Below are 18,561 nucleotides of genomic sequence, written 5' to 3' on the forward strand. Positions count from 1 at the left end.
TCTCCTCTCTTTGAATGTAGATAGTGACCTTGAACTTGGTGCCTGCCTCCCTCCCCAGTGGCAAGGGCCTGTTTGCCCAGCCAGACCTCCGCAGGGCCCTGTCCTGTCCAGTCGTCACACACACTTGGCCACCCTGTGTCCGGCGATGCACTAGGCACGCCAGTCTCTTCGGTTGTGTTGTTTTCTGTGAAAGATGCTGGTGGTTTTCCGTGGTGAGAACCGTGTGACTTTTCCCTGGACTTAGACATGTTGGGAAACTTGTATTGAGAATGGTCAGTTCTGCCCGTTTTTAAATTTTTAGACGGTGTCTCGCACTGTCGCCCAGGCTGGAGTGCGGTGGCACGATCTTGGCTCACTGCAACCTCCTCCTCCTGGGTTCAAGCGATTCTCCTGCCTCAGCCTCCCACAGTGCTGGAATTACAGGTGTGAGCCACCATGCCCACCATGCCCGGCCAGTTCTGCCCATTTTTATGCGGTCATCTTGAAATTGTTTCCTGTTGGGAAGGGAGCACATAAATTGGGGGAATTTCAGCCCCTCCTGTTTACAGGGTCTCACTTCCCAGCAGCACCTGTGACCCTGCAGTTTCATCCACCTCTTCAACTTGTCAGACCTGAGGCAGCACTCAGAACTCACAGCCAAGGGATGTTTACAAACCTAAGGCAATGTCTGGAGACGGAGGGGCTGTAATTCACGGGGCAGAGGACCCAAGCGCCTGCCGCCCTGGAGGAGTGGCCTAGAGCCTAGGGTCCCACGGTCTCCCAGGTGTGTGGAGGGTGCCTTGGTGCATTTTCTTTTTTATGAGCCCTACGTTTCTCTCATCTGTGATTCTAAAATTGTAGAATGGTTGCAATCCTGCCGTTTGTCCTGTGTCCCTCCAGTGCACATTTTATTAGTAATTCTTGTTTACACTCACGCTGCTTAAACTCTAGTGTGCCAAGAAACAGTTTTTCTGATTTCATGGAAAGAAAGACACAGAGTTCTACCACATGACAGATTGTGGTAGAACTGTCATGGTAGAACAGACCTTCTAAAAACATTAACTTCCCACTTTTAAATGTACTAGTTGTCATTGTTGCATATAATTCATAAATAAAAGATTTCTGAAGCCCTCGTGTTGGTTTTAACTTTGCTATGGTAGACGTGGATCTCCCAGAGCCGGCCTGCTGCGGAGGGACTTCCTGGGTATCAGGGTCCCCAGGGCTGGCAGGCTCAGGACGTCAGGGTGGGCTTGGGACCCCTGCTGCAGGCACGGCCTTGGTTGTGTTTCGGGAGGCCAAGGCAGGCAAGAACGCGGGGACCCATAGCTGTGTTCCTGGCAAGTGCCTTGGTCAGACGCTGGAGCCTCATCCTCGTAGAGGAATGGGACGTGGGTGTTGGGGGTGTCGCCCCATCCTTGCCAAATCCACGTGGCAGGGGTTTCCTGCGGCACAGCACTGACCCGGATGCCAAGGAAGAGGGATGTGGCCAAACATGCCCTGGCCTTGCCCAGCTGAGCTGCCAGGCAGTCGGCTTATAGGAAAGGCACGGTGGCTCTTGGGAGGGCTTGAGTCGCCTACTCTGGCGGGCATGGACCCCCAGGCCCTTTCAACTCCATAGTTAGAATCATGAAGTTGGACTTGCCAGGTTTGAACAGCTTGGATCTAATCTTAGCGTGATTTCTTTCCTTTTTGTGTGTGTATGCGTGTGTGTGTGTGTGTGTTTGTTGAGACAGGGTCTTGCTCTGTTGCCCAGGCTGGAGTGCAGTGGCATGATCTCAACTCACCGTACCCTCTGCCTTCCGGGTTCAAGAGATTCTCATGCCTCAGCCTCCTGAGTAGCTGGGACGATAGGCATGTGTCACGCCCGGCCTGGCCTTGGTGTGATCTCTGACAGTGCAGGAGCGGGTTTCTGTGCTTGGCACCGACCCTGGCTCTGGGCAGTGTCGTCCTGCACTCTGGTTAGTGCAGCCTGGTGGGGTAAGGTGACCTTGGGGTGTGGGTTCACAGTTCGGCATCCCCCCCACGCCCGGGCTTGCAGTGGAAAAGTTGAGCACAGTCTTAGGTGTTGAATACATCTGAGAGCGAATCTGAGCACTGACTGGGAAAGCGGAGGAGACCACGCCTAGTGCATCAGAGACGTGGTCGTGGGCCAGGCATGGTGGCTCATGCCTGTAATCCCAGCACTTTGGGAGGCCAAGGCAGGCAGATCACCTGAGGTCAGAAGTTCGAGACCAGCCTGGCCAACATGATGAAACCCCGTCTCTACTAAAAATACAAAAATGAGCTAGGCATGGTGGCAGGTGCCTCTAATCCCAGCTACTTGGGAGGCTGAGGCAGGAGAATTGCTTGAACCCAGGAAGCGAAAGTTGCAGTGAGCTGAGATTGCACCACTGCACTCCAGCCTAGATGACAGAGCGAGATTCTGTCTCAAAATAAAATAAAATAATGGGCATGGTGGTGCACGCCTGTAGTCCCAGCTACTCGGGAGGTTGAGGCAGGAGGATCACTTCAGCCCAGGAGTTCAAGGCTGTGGTGAGCCAAGATTGCACCACGGCACTCCAGCCTGGGTGACAGGAAAAAAAAAAAAGAAGTGTCGCCATTGGAAACGGCACTTGGAGTCCAAGTTGCTCAAGTTGCTGAGTGAAGCTTCAGCTGCTGCCATTTGTCTGCTTCAGGAGAAAAGCTCCAGGTCCATCCTAGTCTCTGCGTGAGGGGCCCTGGGGTGGGCAGCGCCTCTCCTGGGCTCAAGGTGGGAGAGGGACCCACCCTGCAAAGAAGAGGGGCAGTCCCTCCACCTGCGTCCTGGTGGATGTCAGGCCGGCTCATGTGCACCAGGTGAGGCACGTGGAAACCCGGGGTTGCCATAGTGAGGGTGGAGAGAGAGGCTGCTGTCCCTGTGTGCAGAGGTGATCGGGAGGGCCACCCTGCTCCTTGGGGCCCCAACCACCTAAGCAGTTCCAGCCCGGCTCCCCCGAGGCCCAGCTGATGTTACCTAGGCCGGGCGGGGCTGAGTGCAGGCAGGTCTCACCTCTGTTGGGATAGCAGGGAGTGCGTCCCACTGCCCATGCCCTCCGGCGAGGCCGCAGGTCCCTCCCCGGCCCGGGACAGCCCGGTGGTGTTGAAAGAGATGGAGCCCAAGGACCAGCCACTCATGGTGAGCGCCCTCCCTCATGTCCCCGCCCCCCCACACTGCGAGTGCCCGCTGCCCGCCGCCTCCCAAGCCTGCAACCCCAGCAACCCCTCTGTTATCAGCCCAGTCTACTCCCCAACTTTCCCTCCCTGGAAGCTAGCTGCCCTGCCTGCTCTTCCCCACCACCTCCCCATCCTTGCCTTAAGCCTCCAGACACCCTCTCTACCTTAATCCCCATGCTGCTGGCACCTGGGCGGGTGGGCTCCGGGCTCCCCAGCCCCCTCCCCGGGCCCAATCCAGGCCATCTGCTGGGGGACTCAGAGCCTCTGCCAACTGGACAGCGGTGAGCTGAGCTGGTGACTTGCCCCAGTGCTGTAGCTGGGTAAGAAGAGATGCCAGTCATGACTGTCCCTCAGTCACAGCTGCTGTTTCTACCAAAAAACTGTGTCCCTTTTACAGAGGGGGAACGGGCATCCTGGGGCCACAGCTCCTATGCAGCTGGGGTGGGTTTGAGGCTGCGATCTGGCCCTCAGAATAGGGAGTGGGGAGGGCAAGGCCCACAGTTTCCCCTCGGAGAAGTTTCCCCTGAAGGAGCTCAGCGTCTCTTCTGGAGGTGGCAGGACCGGGAGGTGAGGCCTTGGGCAGAAGGTGAGGCCTTGGCCAGGCATTCCCTGCCGTGTGCCCCAGCCTCCCCAGATGCTCAGTGCGGGAAGCCACGTCTTGTTGGGGGCATGGGCAGCCCCGTGGGAGTGAAGTCAGAGCCCACTCTGAGGGGTGCGGGGCTGAGCCGCTGCCTTTGCCTCTTCACGGAGACTGAGCAGATCCCAGAGCCAGAGGGCCGGGGTGGCAGCTGGGCTGCAGGGTGGGGCCCCGAGGATGAAGAGGGCCCGTGCAGCTGCCCTGGTGACCGCCTGCAGGTGGCACTTCAAATCCGCCCACCCAATGACGCAGAACTGGAGGAGGGAGCCACGGTCATTGCCCACAAAGTGGGGGACCAGGTGAGGCTGGGGCTCAGAGGGCTCTGTGCTGTCACAAGCTCACAGATGGGGCTCTGTCCCAGGGGTGCGGCTGAGACTGACACCGGGCCCACCCCACTGGGCCCAGTTTCTAGCCAGGGTTGGGGACACACAAAGTCAGGGAGAGATGAGTGCCACCAGCAGAATACAGCAGAGCCTGCGGGGTGGGTAAAGTCAGGGCAGGGGAGCGGGCTGGAGCCCCCCAGCAGGAGCATGCGGGGAGCCACAGAGCGGGGAGGGGCTGGGAGGAGGGCAGAGGCTTCAGCAGGCCCGGCTTTGAAATTGTATGGCTGGAAGGGGCCTGGGTGGCTGCAACTCAGCAGGGAAGGGCGCCAGCATGCTGTCCGTCACGGGGATTTCTGCTGCTTCGAAGCAGGCTCAGAAGTCAAGCTGTTGCCACAGGTTAGGGATGTCTGTGCCCTTGGTGGTCACTCACAAGAAGAAATGCCCAGCATGGGGTGGAACTCAGTGTCCAAGTGGATCAGGTTTTCCCGTTTGTCATTAGAGAGGCCACTTCACAAGGAATGAGACGTGGCCCCTGGGAGTCATGTGCACTCAGGGGCAGGTGACCCTGGGTGTGTCAGAGGGAGCTCCCCGCTGAGCAGGGGGGCACCAGTCCTGGTCCCATATCAGGAGGCTCCAGGGAATCGTTGTCTGCAAGAAGATGAAATGGACAGAAGGTCAGGTGCACAGACATCTCCAGGGGGAGTGGACTGCAGAGAGGGCAGGTGAATCAGTGCTGAGTTCATGGAAAAGCAAACCAAAGAAACCAGACAGGCATTTAAGTCTAGGGGAGACAGGCTCTGCAGGAAAGGACACGGGAGAGGGGGTCGAGACCCAGGGAATCAGCTGAGAGAGAGGGGACAAGTAGGATGGGAGAGGACAGTGGCTTCATAGGATCTTTGCAGAGATCCTGAGGCTTTACATGATATACCTGCATCATGGATAAAAAGAATGGAAGTTGGCCAGGCACGGTGACTCACACCTGTAATCCCAGCACTTTGGGAGGCTGAGGCTGGCGAATCACCTGAGGTTGGGAGTTTGAGACCAGCCTGATTGGCCAGGCGCGGTGGCTCAAGCCTGTAATCCCAGCACTTTGGGAGGCCAAGACAGGTGGATCACGAGATCAGGAGATTGAGATCATCCTGGCTAACATGGTGAAACCCCGTCTTTACTAAAAAATGCAAAAAACTAGCAGGGCGAGGTGGCGGGCGCCTGTAGTCCCAGCTACTCAGGAGGCTGAGGCAGGAGAATGGCGTGAACCCGGGAGGCAGAGCTTGCAGTGAGCTGAGATCCAGCCACTGCACTCCAGCCTGGGCGACAGAGCGAGACTCTGTCTCAAAAAAAAAAAAAAAAAAAAAAAAAGACCAGCCTGACCAACATGGGGAAACCCTGCCTCTACTAAGAATACAAAATTGAGATCAGCCCAGATGACATAGAAAGAACTCATCTGTACAAAACAATTTTTTTTTTTTTTTAATTAGCTGGGCATTGTGGCACGTGCCTGCAAGTCCCAGCTACTTGGGAAGCTGAGGTGGGAGGATCTCTTGAGCCCAGGAGTTCAAGACCGCAGTGAGCTGTGATTGTGCCACTGCACTCCAGCCTGGGTGACAGAGCAAGACCCTGTCTCAACACAAAACAAAAACATTGTGTTTTTACTTACTTAGAGCGGCTGCAACACACCAAGTGCTGTGTTCAGGGCCTGGCACACACTGCTTCAGAAGCCCCATGGCCACCCGATGACTCACACAGCAACAGGCCCTTGCTTCACAGATGAGGAAGCTGAGGCTTGGGGAGGCTGACGCCCTACCCGAGTCTCTACAGCTAGAGGGCTGTGGACCCAGAATTTGGTCCCAACCATGTATGTCCAAAGCCAGAGGTAAGCTGTGCCAGCCTCGGAGCCTGTGCAGCCCGGGCACAGAAGTAGCCTCTTCCTTCTGCAAGCTCAGTGACCACCCAGGGCTTCTGGGACATTTAAATGAGATAAAGGCCCCGGAGGGGGCGCCAGAGATGCAGAGGAAGCGACTGCTGCTTCTATCAAGTCCAGCCAAACCTACACACCCTCATGCACCAGCCCTGGAGGTGTCCTTGCTTGAATGCCCCTGTGGACGGGGAGATCACTACCTATCCTTCTAGTGCTGGGTATTGCTGCCTATGTCAACTTCTTCCAGCCTGAAACTTTCACTGGTCCTAGTTCTGTCCCAGAAAGAGGAGTCATGGCGTTCTTTCCAGACTCACAAGTCTTGCCACCTTGAGCCCTTTGCCACTCTCTTCTGTTCTTTTTTGAGATAGGATCTTGCTCTGTTGCCCAGGCTGGAGTAGAGTTGTGCCATCACAGCTCACTACAGTCTGAACTCCCAGGCTTAAGCAATCCTCCTACCTCAGTCTCCTGAGTGCCTGGGACTACAAGCCTGCACCACCATGCCTCTCTATTTTTATTAATTAATTAATTAATTTTTTGTAGAGACTTGGTCTGGCTGTGTTGCCCAGGCTAGTGTGGAACTTCTGGGCTCAAGCCATCCTCCCACCTTAGCCTCCCAAAGTGCTGGGATTCCAAGTGGGAGCCTCTGCACCTAGTCTCTTTACATTTTTTTTTTTTTTTTTTTTTTTTTTTTTGAGACAAAGTCTTACTCTGTTGCTAAGGCTGGAGTGCAGTGGTGCAATCTCGGCTCACTGCAACCTCTGCCTCCCAGGTTCAAGCAATTTTTCTGCCTCAGCCTCCCAAGGAGCTAGGACTAGGTGCACACCACCACACCCTGCTAATTTTTATATTTTTAGTAGAGATGGGGTTTTATAATGCTGGCCAGGCTGGTCTCGAAGTCCTGACTTCAGGTGATCCACCCGCCTTGGCCTCCCATAGCGCTGGGGTTACAGGTGGGAGCCACTGCACCGGCCTCTTTGCGTTTTTTGGTTTCTCTCAATTCTTAGAGATGCCCTGGAAAAAACTCACATGCGTTTAGTACCTAATGCGTGGCAGGCCCCATGGAGGAGCCATCACATACCTTCTCATTTAACCCCTCGAAACTGCCCTGCAAGGTCAGCCTCATCTCACACCGTGAGGCTCAGCACAGCCAAGGCAGCGCGCCCAAAGTCACACCCACAGGATGGGGACTGAACTCGGGGGCATCCAGTGCCTGCGCTGTTTTTAGCCTTCCCTCGCCTGAGTATGGCCCTGTATCTATCTGGAGGGATTGGAACCTGTGCAGACACCACACACCTGTCCTCTCCAAGTGGCCAGGCCCCCCGTACCTGTGCAGACACCACACACCTGTCCTCTCCAAGCGGCCAGGCCCCCCGTACCTGTGCAGACACCACACTCCTGTCCTCTCCAAGCGGCCAGGCCCCCCGTACCTGTGCAGACACCACACACCTGTCCTCTCCAAGCGGCCAGGCCCCCCGTACCTGTGCAGACACCACACTCCTGTCCTCTCCAAGCGGCCAGGCCCCCCGTACCTGTGCAGACACCACACTCCTGTCCTCTCCAAGCGGCCAGGCCCCCTATATCTGTCCGGAGGGACTGGAACCTGTGCAGACACCACACTCCTGTTCTCTCCAAGCGGCCAGGCCCCCCGTACCTGGGCAGACACCACACACCTGTCCTCTCCAAGCGGCCAGGCCCCCCGTACCTGTGCAGACACCACACTCCTGTCCTCTCCGAGCGGCCAGGCCTCCTGACTGTGGCGGGGCTGTCCGTGTGACTGTGGGTCCTCTGTCTCTCCACAGGAAGAGGTGTATGGTGCTACCATCCAGCATTTGGTGGAAGGTGTCATCTCTGGGTACAACGCGACGGTGTTTGCCTGTGGCCCCTCAGGTACCATCAAGGGCAGTGTCCCAGTAGTAATCGGGGACTGTGACAGCAGGGTCTCGCTCTGTCGCCCGGCTGGAGGGCAGTGGCGTAGTCACAGCTCACTGAAAGCCTCGACCTCCTGGGCCCAAGCGATCCTCCCACCTCAGCCTCCCAAGTAGCTGGGACTGTAGGCGTGTGCCACTGTGCCCGGCTAACTTTTGTATTTTTTGTAGAGATGAAGTCTCCTGATGTTGCCCAAGCTTGTCTTGAACTCCTAATGAGGAGGACGTTGGGGAGAGCCCCAGGACGGTCAGGAGGGAGAGGAGGGAGATGGGGGAGAGTCCCAGGATGGCCAGGAGGGAGAGGAGGGGGACGGTGGGGAGAGCCCCAGGATGGTCAGGAGGGAGAGGAGGAGGGGGACGTGGGAGAGAGCACCAGGACAGTCAGGAGGGAGAGGAGGGGAACGCTGGGGAGAGCCTTCCCGGTGGCTTTCGCAGGAAGGAGCAAGCGAGGCTGGGTGCACAGGCTTAGGGTTGGCTGTTTGGGTAATTCCAGCAGGCTCCAGGGCCTGGGGGCTGTCCCTGGTTATCTGGTAACTGGCCCTGGGTGACGAGGGCAGCCAGATGGTGGCAGAGTGTGAGAGCCCCACAGAGGAGGGGCGGGGGCGTGGGCTCCGGATTGGTTACTCTGTAGATGAAAGGTGTGCCCACCGGCGAGCCGCTCACTGCCTCTAGGAACCGACTAGCCCTGGGAGGACCTGTCCCTCCAGGGTCGAGGCCCCAGATGTCAAAGCAGTGGTATATAGGAAAGAAAAAGACAAAAAGACTCAGACGGGTGGAGGCGCAGACAGTTTCCTACAGACACAGCTGAGTCTGAAGGCGGAAACACCACCAGGCCCTGGGCAGCAGTGAGGGGGCCGGCCTGGCCTAGCGGGGCTTGGCTGTGTCCTCTGGAGACGAAGCAGAGACTAGCCTCCTGGGGTTTGGCTCTGCACGGGGCACCAGGCAGGGAGTCCAGACCTTGCATCCTCGTCCTGGCTGTGCTCCAAATTGCTGTGTGTTTGAGAGGCCGAGGCCCCTCTCTGGGCCTTGGTGTTTTAGCCGTACATTCAGCGGCCCAGGTGGGCTGCGTTTGGGGGCGCTTGGCTCTCACAGACTATTTTTTTTTTTTTTTTTTTTTTTTTTTTTTTTTTGAGACGGAGTCTCGCTGTGTCTCCCAGGCTGGAGTGCAGTGGCGTGATCTCGGCTCACTGCAAGCTCCGCCTCCCGGGTTCACGCCATTCTCCCGCCTCAGCCTCCCAAGTAGCTGAGACTACAGGCGCCCGCCACCACGCCCGGCTAGTTTTTTTGTATTTTTAGTAGAGACGGGGTTTCACCATGTTAGCCAGGATAGTCTCGATTTCCTGACCTCGTGATCCACCCGCCTCGGCCTCCCAAAGTGCTGGGATTACAGGCTTGAGCCACCGCGCCCGGCCTTTTTTTTTTTTTTTTTGAGACGGAGTCTCGCTCTGTTGCCCGGGCTGGAGTGCAGTGGCCGGATCTCAGCTCACTGCTAGCTCCGCCTCCCGGGTTTACGCCATTCTCCTGCCTCAGCCTCCCGAGTAGCTGGGACTACAGGCGCCTGCCACCTCGCCCAGCTAGTTTTTTGTATTTTTTTAGTAGAGACAGGGTTTCACCGTGTTAGCCAGGATGGTCTCGATCTCCTGACCTCATGATCCGCCCGCCTCGGCCTCCCAAAGTGCTGGGATTACAGGGGTGAGCCACCGCGCCCGGCCTATCACAGACTATTTTTACATAGAAAAGCACTCACAAATGAGTTTGCTCCAGAGCACAAGGTCTCCAAGAAAGTCCCCAACCCGGCTAGGTGCAGTGGCTCAAGCCTATAATCCCAGCATTTTGGAAGGCCGAAGTGGGCAGATCACTTGAGGTCAGGAGTTCGAGACCAGCCTGGCCAACAGGGTGAAACCCCATCTCTACTAAAAATACAAAAATTAGCTGGGTGTGTTGGCGGGCGACTGTAACCCCAGCTACTTCAGAGGCTGAGGCAGGAGAATTGCTTGAACCTGGGAGGCAGAGGTTGCAGTAAGCCGAGATTGTGCCACTGCACTCCAGCCTGGGCGACAGAGCGAGACTCCGTCTCAAAAAAAAAAAAAGGCCCCAGCACTGTGACGTAGACTCGTGATCCCTGGGCTCTGGCTGGCGCCGGCAGCTGTGTCCTGCCCAGTTTGGCTCCCACTTGACAGAAGTGACAGCTGGATGCTTGCTGCTCGCTTCCCCGGCCTAGCTCCGTGCTGGCCTCTTCCACACGTTGTCCTAGGGTGGCCTCACCACAGCTCTGTGACATTGGGATTATCGCCCCTTTCGCCAAATAAAGAAGTTGAAATGCAGACTGGGAGATTCATCTGAGATAACTAGTTGAAGGCAATTTCAAACCACACTCCCAGTGACTCTAAAACCCACACCCTAGAAAAGAAATGCTAGTAAATTTTTTTTTTTTTTTGAGACAGAGTCTCCCTCTGTCATCCAGGCTGGAGTGAAGTGGCACGATCTGGGCTCACTGCAGCCTCGACCTCCTGGGCTCAAGCAATCCTTCTGCCTCAGCCTCTTGAGTAGCTGGGATTACAGGTGTGCACCACCACGCCCGGCTGATTTTAATTTTTTTTTTTTTTTTTTTTTGAGACGGAGTCTCGCTCTGTCGCCCAGGCTGGGGTGCAGTGGCCGGATCTCAGCTCACTGCAAGCTCTGCCTCCCGGGTTCACACCATTCTCCTGCCTCAGCCTCCTGAGTGGCTGGGACTACAGGCGCCCACCACCTCGCCCGGCTAGTTTTTTGTATTTTTTAGTAGAGACGGGGTTTCACCATGTTCACCAGAATGGTCTCGATCTCCTCACCTTGTGATCCGCCCGTCTCAGCCTCCCAAAGTGCTGGGATTACAGGCTTGAGCCACCACGCCTAGCCTTTAATTTTTTTTTGTTTTAGGGAGATGGAGTTTCATTCTTGTTGCCCAGGCCGGAGTGCAATGGCATGGTCTCTGCTCACTGTGACCTCTGGCTCCTGGATTTAAGCACTTCTCCTGCCTCGTCCTCCCTAGTAGCTGGGATTACAGGCGCCCACCACCATGCCCAGCTAATTTTTGTATTTTTAGTAGAGATGGGGTTTCACCATGTTGGCCAGGCTGGTCTCGAACTCCTGACCTTGTGATCTGCCTGCCTTGGCCTCCCAGAGAACTGGGATTGCGGGCATGAGCCTCTGTGCCTGGCTAGTAATTATTTTTTCTGATTTCAAATGTGATATTACAGAAAGGGAAAGTGGGCCGGGCACGGTGGCTCACACCTGTAATCCCAGCACTTTGGGAGGCCAAGGCAGGTAGGTCACCTGAGGTCAGGAGTTTGAGACCAGCCTGGCCAACATGGCGAAACCCCGTCTCTTCTAAAAATACAAAAATTTGCTGGGTTGTGGTGGCGGATGCCTGTAATCCCAGCTACTCAGGAGGCTGAGGCAGGAGCATCACTTGAACCCAGGAGGTGGAGGTTGCAGTGAGCCAAGACTGCACCACTGCACTCCAGCCTGGGCGACAGAGCAAGACTCCATCTCAAAAAAAAAAAGGAAAAAATGGTCCACTCCCGCAGCAGCCGCACAAGGCGGGCATTTTCCCCAGCGCGGCTGCTTTCGGAGGCTTCCCCGTGTACGTGCATCGTCATTCATTCTGCACACAGTGCCGGGCGCAGTGGCTCACACCTGTAATCCCAGCACTTTGGGAGGCTGAGGCGGGTGGATCACTTAAGGTCAGGAGTTCATGACAAGCCTGACCAACATGACGAAACCCCGTCTCCACTAAAAATACAAAAATTAGCCAGGTGTGGTGGCAGGTGCCTGTAATCCCAGCTACTGTGGAGGCTGAGGCAGGAGCATCGTTTGAACCTGGGAGGCAGAGGTTGCAGTGAGCCAAGATCGCACCACTGCATGCCAGTCTGGTGACAGAGCGAGACTCCTTCTCCAAAAAACAAAACAAAAACAACAACAACAACAACAAAACACCATTCTGCACACAGCACCTGTGTGAACCAGGCACCTGCTGGTTTTCAGGACTCTGAGGACACAAGCCCAACAAGTGTGGCAGGTTCTGCCCTCCTGGAGCTTTCTTTCTTTCTTTTTCTTCTTCTTCTTCTTCTTCTTTTTTTTTTTTTGAGATGGAGTCTCACTCTGTTGCCCAGGCTGGAGTGCAGTGACGCGATCTCAGCTCACTGCAAGCTCCGCCTCCCGGGTTCACGCCATTCTCCTGCCTCAGCCTCCCGAGTAGCTGGGACTGCAGGCACCCACCACTGCGCCCGCTAATTTTTTTTGTATTTTTAGTAGAGACGGGGTTTCACCATGTTAGCCAGGATGGTCTCGATCTCCTGACCTCGTGATCCGCCCGCCTCGGCCTCCCAAAGTGCTGGGATTACAGGTGTGAGCCACCATGCCTGGCCAGCAGGTTCTGCCCTCCTGGAGCTTAATTCTGATGGGGGAGCAGGTGGAAAAATCAGTCACTGAACATATCTAAGAGTAAGTCCATCACTGAGTTAAGTGATTTGAGGGAAGTAAACAGGATGATGTGACCAAGGGCAGTGACTGGGGGCTGTGATCTCCCCTTTGGAGATGAGGTCAGTGTGCTCCGTGAGGAGGGGCCTGATGGATGAGGATGTTTCAGAGGGCTACTCCCCAGATGAAGCACACACCTTTATTTTTATTATAAAATGGGTTGGAGCGGGGCACAGGAGTTCACGCCTGTAATCCCAGCACTTTGGGAGGCCAAGGCAAGAAGATCGCTTGAACTCAGGAGTTCAAGACCAGCCTGGGCAACATAGCAAGTCCCTGTCTCTACAAAAAGTAAAAAAACTAGCTGGGTGTGGTGGCACACGCCTGTAGTCCCGGTTATTAAGGGAGCTGAGGTGGGAGGATCGTTTGAACCCAGGAGGTCGAGGCAGCAGTGAGCCGTAATCGCACCACTATACTCCAGCCTGGGTGACAGAATGAGACTCTGTCAAAAAACAGACAGAATCCTGGAGTTGTTCTGCACAGACTTCCTTCTGATCTGTCTTGATTGATTGATTGATGGATGGATTTGGAGACAGAATCTTACTCTGTCACCCAGGCTGGAGTGCAGTGGCATGATCTTGGTTCACTGCAACCTCTGATTCCTGGGTTCAAATGATTCTCCTGCCTCAGGTTCCTGAGTAGCTGCGATCATAGGCGCCCACTACTACACCTGGCTTTTTTTTTTTTTTTTTTTTTTTTTTTTTTTTAGATAGAGTCTTTGTCTGTTGCCCAGGCTGGAGTGCAGTGGCACGATCTCGGCTCACTGCAACCTCCGCCTCCTAGGTTCAAGTGATTCTCCTGCCTCAGCCTCCTGAGTAGCTGGGATTACAGGTGTGTGCAATGATGCCCGGCTAATTTTTGTATTTTTAGTAGAGACAGCGTTTCACTATATCGGCCAGGCTGGTCTCGAACTCCTGACGTCGTGATCTGCCCACCTCAGCCTCCCAAAGTGCTGGGATTACAGGCGTGAGCCACCGTGCCTGGCTTTTTTGTATTTTTAGCAGAGAAGGGGTTTCACCATGTTGGCCAGGCTGGTCTCGAACTCCTGACCTCAGGTGATCTGCCCGCCTCGGCCTCCAGCGATTACACGCATGAGCCGCTCACTTAGTGATGAGTATATTTTCTTTTCTTTTTTTTTTTTTTTTTTTTGAGATGGAGTCTTGCTCTGTTGCCCAGGCTGGAGTGCAGTGGCTCAGTCTCGGCTCACTGCAAGCTCCACCTCCCAGGTTCATGCCATTCTCCTGCCTCAGCCTCCCGAGTAGCTGGGAGTAAGGCGCCCGCCACCACACCCGGCTAATTTTTTTGTATTTTTAGTAGAGACAAGGTTTCATCGTATTAGCCAGGATGGTCTCGATCTCCTGACCTCGTGATCCACCCACCTCGGCCTCCCAAAGTGCTGGGATTCCAGGCCCCGCCCAGTATCTTTTCAACACCTGCCGAGATCTCTGCATTGTGGCTTCAGTGGCTGCAGCGTAGTGTTCCTCCCATGGAATGCTCCATCCCCAGGCAGGTCATGAGGGTCATCAGTGCCTGAGAGCTTGAGCGCCTAGGGCTGGCGTAGGGTGGGGTTATTCCACCCTCTGGGCCTCGGTCCCCTCCCTGGGATGCCAGATGGGGCTTGGTGGGTAGGAAGGACTAAGACCTCCCCTCTCAGCCTGGCCTCTCGCTGGGCAGACACAGAACTGAGGAAAGAGGATGAAGGAGGGCGCACACATCAACCACTCACTGCTGGCCCTGGGCAACTGCGCCAACGCGCTCAGCGAGAAGGGCAGCAGCCGGGCGCAGTACGTGAACTTCCGGGACAGCAAGCTCATGCGCCTGCTGAAGGTGGGTGCTGCGGGTCCCGGAGGCTGGGCACGGGCCCTGCACTTTCAGGAGATACCAGCCAGGGGAGAGGCCAGACCTGGATGAGGGCCAGAAAACATGGTAGATGCCATCTCTAGTCACTGCCTCACTCCCCTGAAAGTATGGTCCTGCTTGTGCTTGCATACCCCTGGTGACAGGGAGCTCACCACCCATCCGCAGCTGCCTCCCCATCATGGAGGGCTCTGACCGTGAGAAAACTCCCCTTTATTCTGAGTTGAATGGCGGCACCTCCATTCCATAGCAAGGTGGGGTACGAATTAACACATAGGTAAAACGCTAGGCCAGGTGCAGTGGCTCACACCTGTAATCCTAACACTTTGGGAGGCCAAGGTGGGTGGATCACCTGAGGTCAGGAGTTTGAGACCAGCCTGGCCAACATGGGGATATCCTGTCTCTACTAAAAATACAAAAAATTAGTCAGGCATGGGATTACGTACCTGTAATCCCAGCTACTCTGGAGGCTGAGGAAGGGGAATCGCCTGAAACCAGGAGACAGAGGTTGCAGTGAGCTGAGATGGCACTACTGCACTCCAGCCTGGGTGACAGAGTGAGAGTCCATCTCAAAAACAAACAAACAACAACAACAACAACAACAATAAAACGGTAAATAAATGTTTCTGTAAACTTGACCCCTTGGTCCAATCTGCTTTCGTCAGAGCTGAAGTCAGACGGGGTGAGCCTGGAACGGGTCCCACTTCATCCTCACGGTCACCTCCCTGAGGGCTGAACCCTGGGTTCTGGCAGCAGCTGCCCTTTCCAGGGCTTGGAGCTGGAATCTCAGATGTCCTGGTGACAGCTGGGGCAGGGCCAGCGCCCCTGGGCAGGCGGGGCCCTGAGGCTCCCCTAACCCCCACTTGGCGGTTTCCCCCTGAACAGGATGCCCTGGGCTGGAATAGCTGCATGGTGCTGATTGCCCACATCAGCCCAGCCAGCACCTACTTTGAGGAGTCTCGGACCACAATGCTGTACACCCACAGGGCCAAGAACGTCAAGACCAGGGTAAGGCGCGGGTGTTTGGACTTCAGATTTCTAAGTGTGCAGTCAGTGGCATTAAGTACATTCATGTCTTTGTGCAACCATTACCACCACCAATTTCTAGAACTTTCTCGTCCTCCCAAACTGAACCACGCTTTTTTTTTTTTTTGGAGACAGGGTCTGGCTCTGTCATCCAAGCTGGAGTGCAGTGACACCATCACGGCTCACTGCAGCCTTGACCTCCTGGGCTCAAGCCATCCTCTCGCTTCAGCCTCCCAAGCAGCTGGGACTACAGGTGCACATCACCATGCCCGGCTAATTTTTCAATTTTTTGTGGAGACAGGATCTCCCTGTGTTGCTCAGGCTGGTCTTGAACTGCTGGGCTCAAGTGATCCTCCTGTCTCAGCCTCCCAAAATGCTGGGATTACAGGTGGTGAGCCACTGTGCCCAACCTCTGCACCCAGTAAACCATAACTCCTCACACCCCTCCCCAGCCACTGGTACCCTGCATTCTACCTTCCATCTCTATGAATTTGAGGACTTGAGGTACCTCATATACGTGGGTTTTTTGTTTGTTTGTTTGTTTGTTTGTTTTTAGATGGAGTTTCACTCCGTTGCCCAGGCTCAAGTGCAGAGGCACAATCTCGGCTCACTGCAACCTCTACCTGCCAGGTTCAAGCAATTCTCCTGCCTCAGTCTCCCACGTAGTTGGGACTACCGGCGTGTGCCACCATGCCTGGCTACTTTCTGTATTTTTAATGGAGATAGGGTTGCACCACGCTAGGCAGGCTGGTCTCAAACTCCTGACCTCGTGATCTGCCTGCCTCAGCCTCCCAAAGTGCTGGGATTACAGGTGTGAGCCACCGTGCCTGGCTGTAGGTGTTTTTTTTGTTTTTTGTCTTGAGATGGAGTCTCACTGTGTTGCTCAGGCTGGAGTGCAATGGCGCGATCTCAGCTCACTGCAACCTCTGCCTCTCGGGTTCAAGTGTTTCTCCTGCCTCAGCCTCCCAAGTAGCTGGGACTATAGGCATGCACCACCATACCCAGCTAATTTTTTTATTTTTATTTTTTTTAGTGGAGACAGGGTTCACTATGTTGGCCAGGCTGGTCTCAAACTCCTGACCTCAAGTGGTCTGCCCGCCATGGCCTCCCAAAGTGCTGGGATTACAGGCGTGAGCCACCACACCTGGCCGAGGACCTCACGTAGGCAGAATACACAGTATCTGTCCTGCTGGGACTGGCTTATTTCACTCAGCAGCATGTCCTGGAGGTCTAACCATCTTTTTTTTTTTTTTTTTTTTTTTTTTTTTTTTTTTGAGACGGAGTCTTGCTCTGTCGCCCAGGCTGGAGTGCAGTCGCCGGATCTCAGCTCACTGCAAGCTCCGCCTCCCGGGTTCACGCCATTCTCCTGCCTCAGCCTCCCGAGTAGCTGGGACTATAGGCGCCCACCACCGCGCCCGGCTAATTTTTTGTATTTTTTAGTAGAGACGGGGTTTCACCGTGTTAGCCAGGATGGTCTTGATCTCCTGACCTCGTGATCCGCCCGTCTCGGCCTCCCAAAGTGCTGGGATTACAGGCTTGAGCCACCACACCCGGCCCCAACCATCTTATAGCAACTCTCAGAATTCCTTTTTTTTTTTTTCAGACAGAATCTTGCTCTGTTGCCCAGGCTAGAGTGCAGTGGTGCAATCATAGCTTACTACAGCTTCAACCTCCTGGGCTCAAGTGATCTTCCTACCTGAGCCTCCCGAGTAGCTGGGACCACAGGTATGAGCCACCACACCTGGCTAATTTAAAAATTTTTTGTAGAGATGGGGTCTTGCAAAAAAAAAAAAAAGAGAGAGATGGGGTCTTGCTATGTTGCCCAGGCTGGTCACAAACTCCTGAGCTCAAGTGATCCTCCTGCCTTGGCCTCCCAAAGTGCTGAGATTACAGGTGTGAGCCACCATGTGTGACCAGTTCCCTTCCGTTTTCAGGCTGAATAGCATTTAGTTGAATTTTATAACAAACGCATGTTTGCATTCTTTCAAACGCATCCTTCGTGGCGCATTTCCTGCTGGGTCTGACTTTGGCTGCGTGTCCTGCCCCCGCTAGGTGAAGCGTAACCTGCTGAACTTCTCCTACCGCATCGCGCAGTACATGGAGGTCATCTCCGACCTGCCCAGGGAGATCGAGCACCTTAAATCAAAAATTGGGAAGCGAGAAAAGGAGAAGAAAAGTGAAGCCAGCATCCGGGACGCCCGAGGTAGGTAGGCCGAGCGGGGCGTGGCGCCCCCTGCAGGCACAGCAGCACTGTCGCCCTCCCAGGGCTCCCAGAATACGTCCCTGTGCTGGTTACCCCTCCCTGTCTGGAGCTGGTTGCTCCGGCCACTCTGAGAACCTGCTCCCAGAGAGCGCTTTGGGGGCCCTGCCCAGGCTTTAATTCCCACCTGGCCACTACCTCAATGTGTCCCTGACCCTGGGCTCTAATTCTTCCTTTGTAAATGGGGGGTTGGATTCTTTTCTTTTTTTTTCTTTAGAGACAACGTTTCACCCTATTGCCCAGGCTGGAGTGCAGTGATGCAATCATAGCTCTCGGCAGCCTCAGCCTCCTGGGTTTAAGTGATCCTCCTGCTTCAGCCTCCTGAGTAGTTGGGACTAGAGGCATGTGCCACCACATCCAGCTCACTTTTTTTTTTTTTTTTTTTTTTTTTTTTTGAGACAGAGTCTCACTCTATTGCCCAGGCTGGAGTGTGGTAGCATGATTTTGGCTCACTGCAACCTCCGCCTCCTGGGTTCAAGTGATTCTCCTTCCTCAGCCTCCTGTTTAGCTGGGATTACAGGCACCTGCCACCATGCCCAGCTAATTTTTGTATCTTTAGTAGAGAAAGGGTTTCACCATGTTGGCGAGACTGGTCTGGAACTCCTGACCTCAAGTGATCTGCCCGCCTTGCCCTCCCAACGTGCTGGGGTTACAGGCGTGAGCCACTGCACTTGGCCTGAAAACCTTGTTTTAATGACTGCAGCGATTCGTTCATCTGCATGCACCATAATTTGTTTTGCCAACCCAGATTGCTCGACATTTAAGGAAAAGGCAGCTCTTGACCACTACCCTCAAGGTCATGGGAACAGACTGGACAAACTGTGCATGTCCAGGGTGGAGCCGTCTACTGGGGCAGGCAGAGAAAACCATTGATTAGCTGCTGGGCAACTATTAGGTAGGAACTTACTGTTGGAAACAGGAATGATTTT

At 54.9% G+C, this 18,561-nt stretch overlaps 1 protein-coding gene across 2 annotated transcripts in view; it reads left to right on the top strand.

Moving 5' to 3' along the window:
* CHST12 (carbohydrate sulfotransferase 12) overlaps positions 1 to 18,561 on the top strand; it is a 515,718-nt gene that overhangs the window by 412,754 nt on the left and 84,403 nt on the right. The gene's annotated exons all lie outside the window — the stretch shown is intronic.

The sequence above is a fragment of the Macaca thibetana genome, chromosome 3, assembly GCF_024542745.1.
Source record: "Macaca thibetana thibetana isolate TM-01 chromosome 3, ASM2454274v1, whole genome shotgun sequence".
Taxonomy (NCBI): domain Eukaryota; kingdom Metazoa; phylum Chordata; class Mammalia; order Primates; family Cercopithecidae; genus Macaca; species Macaca thibetana.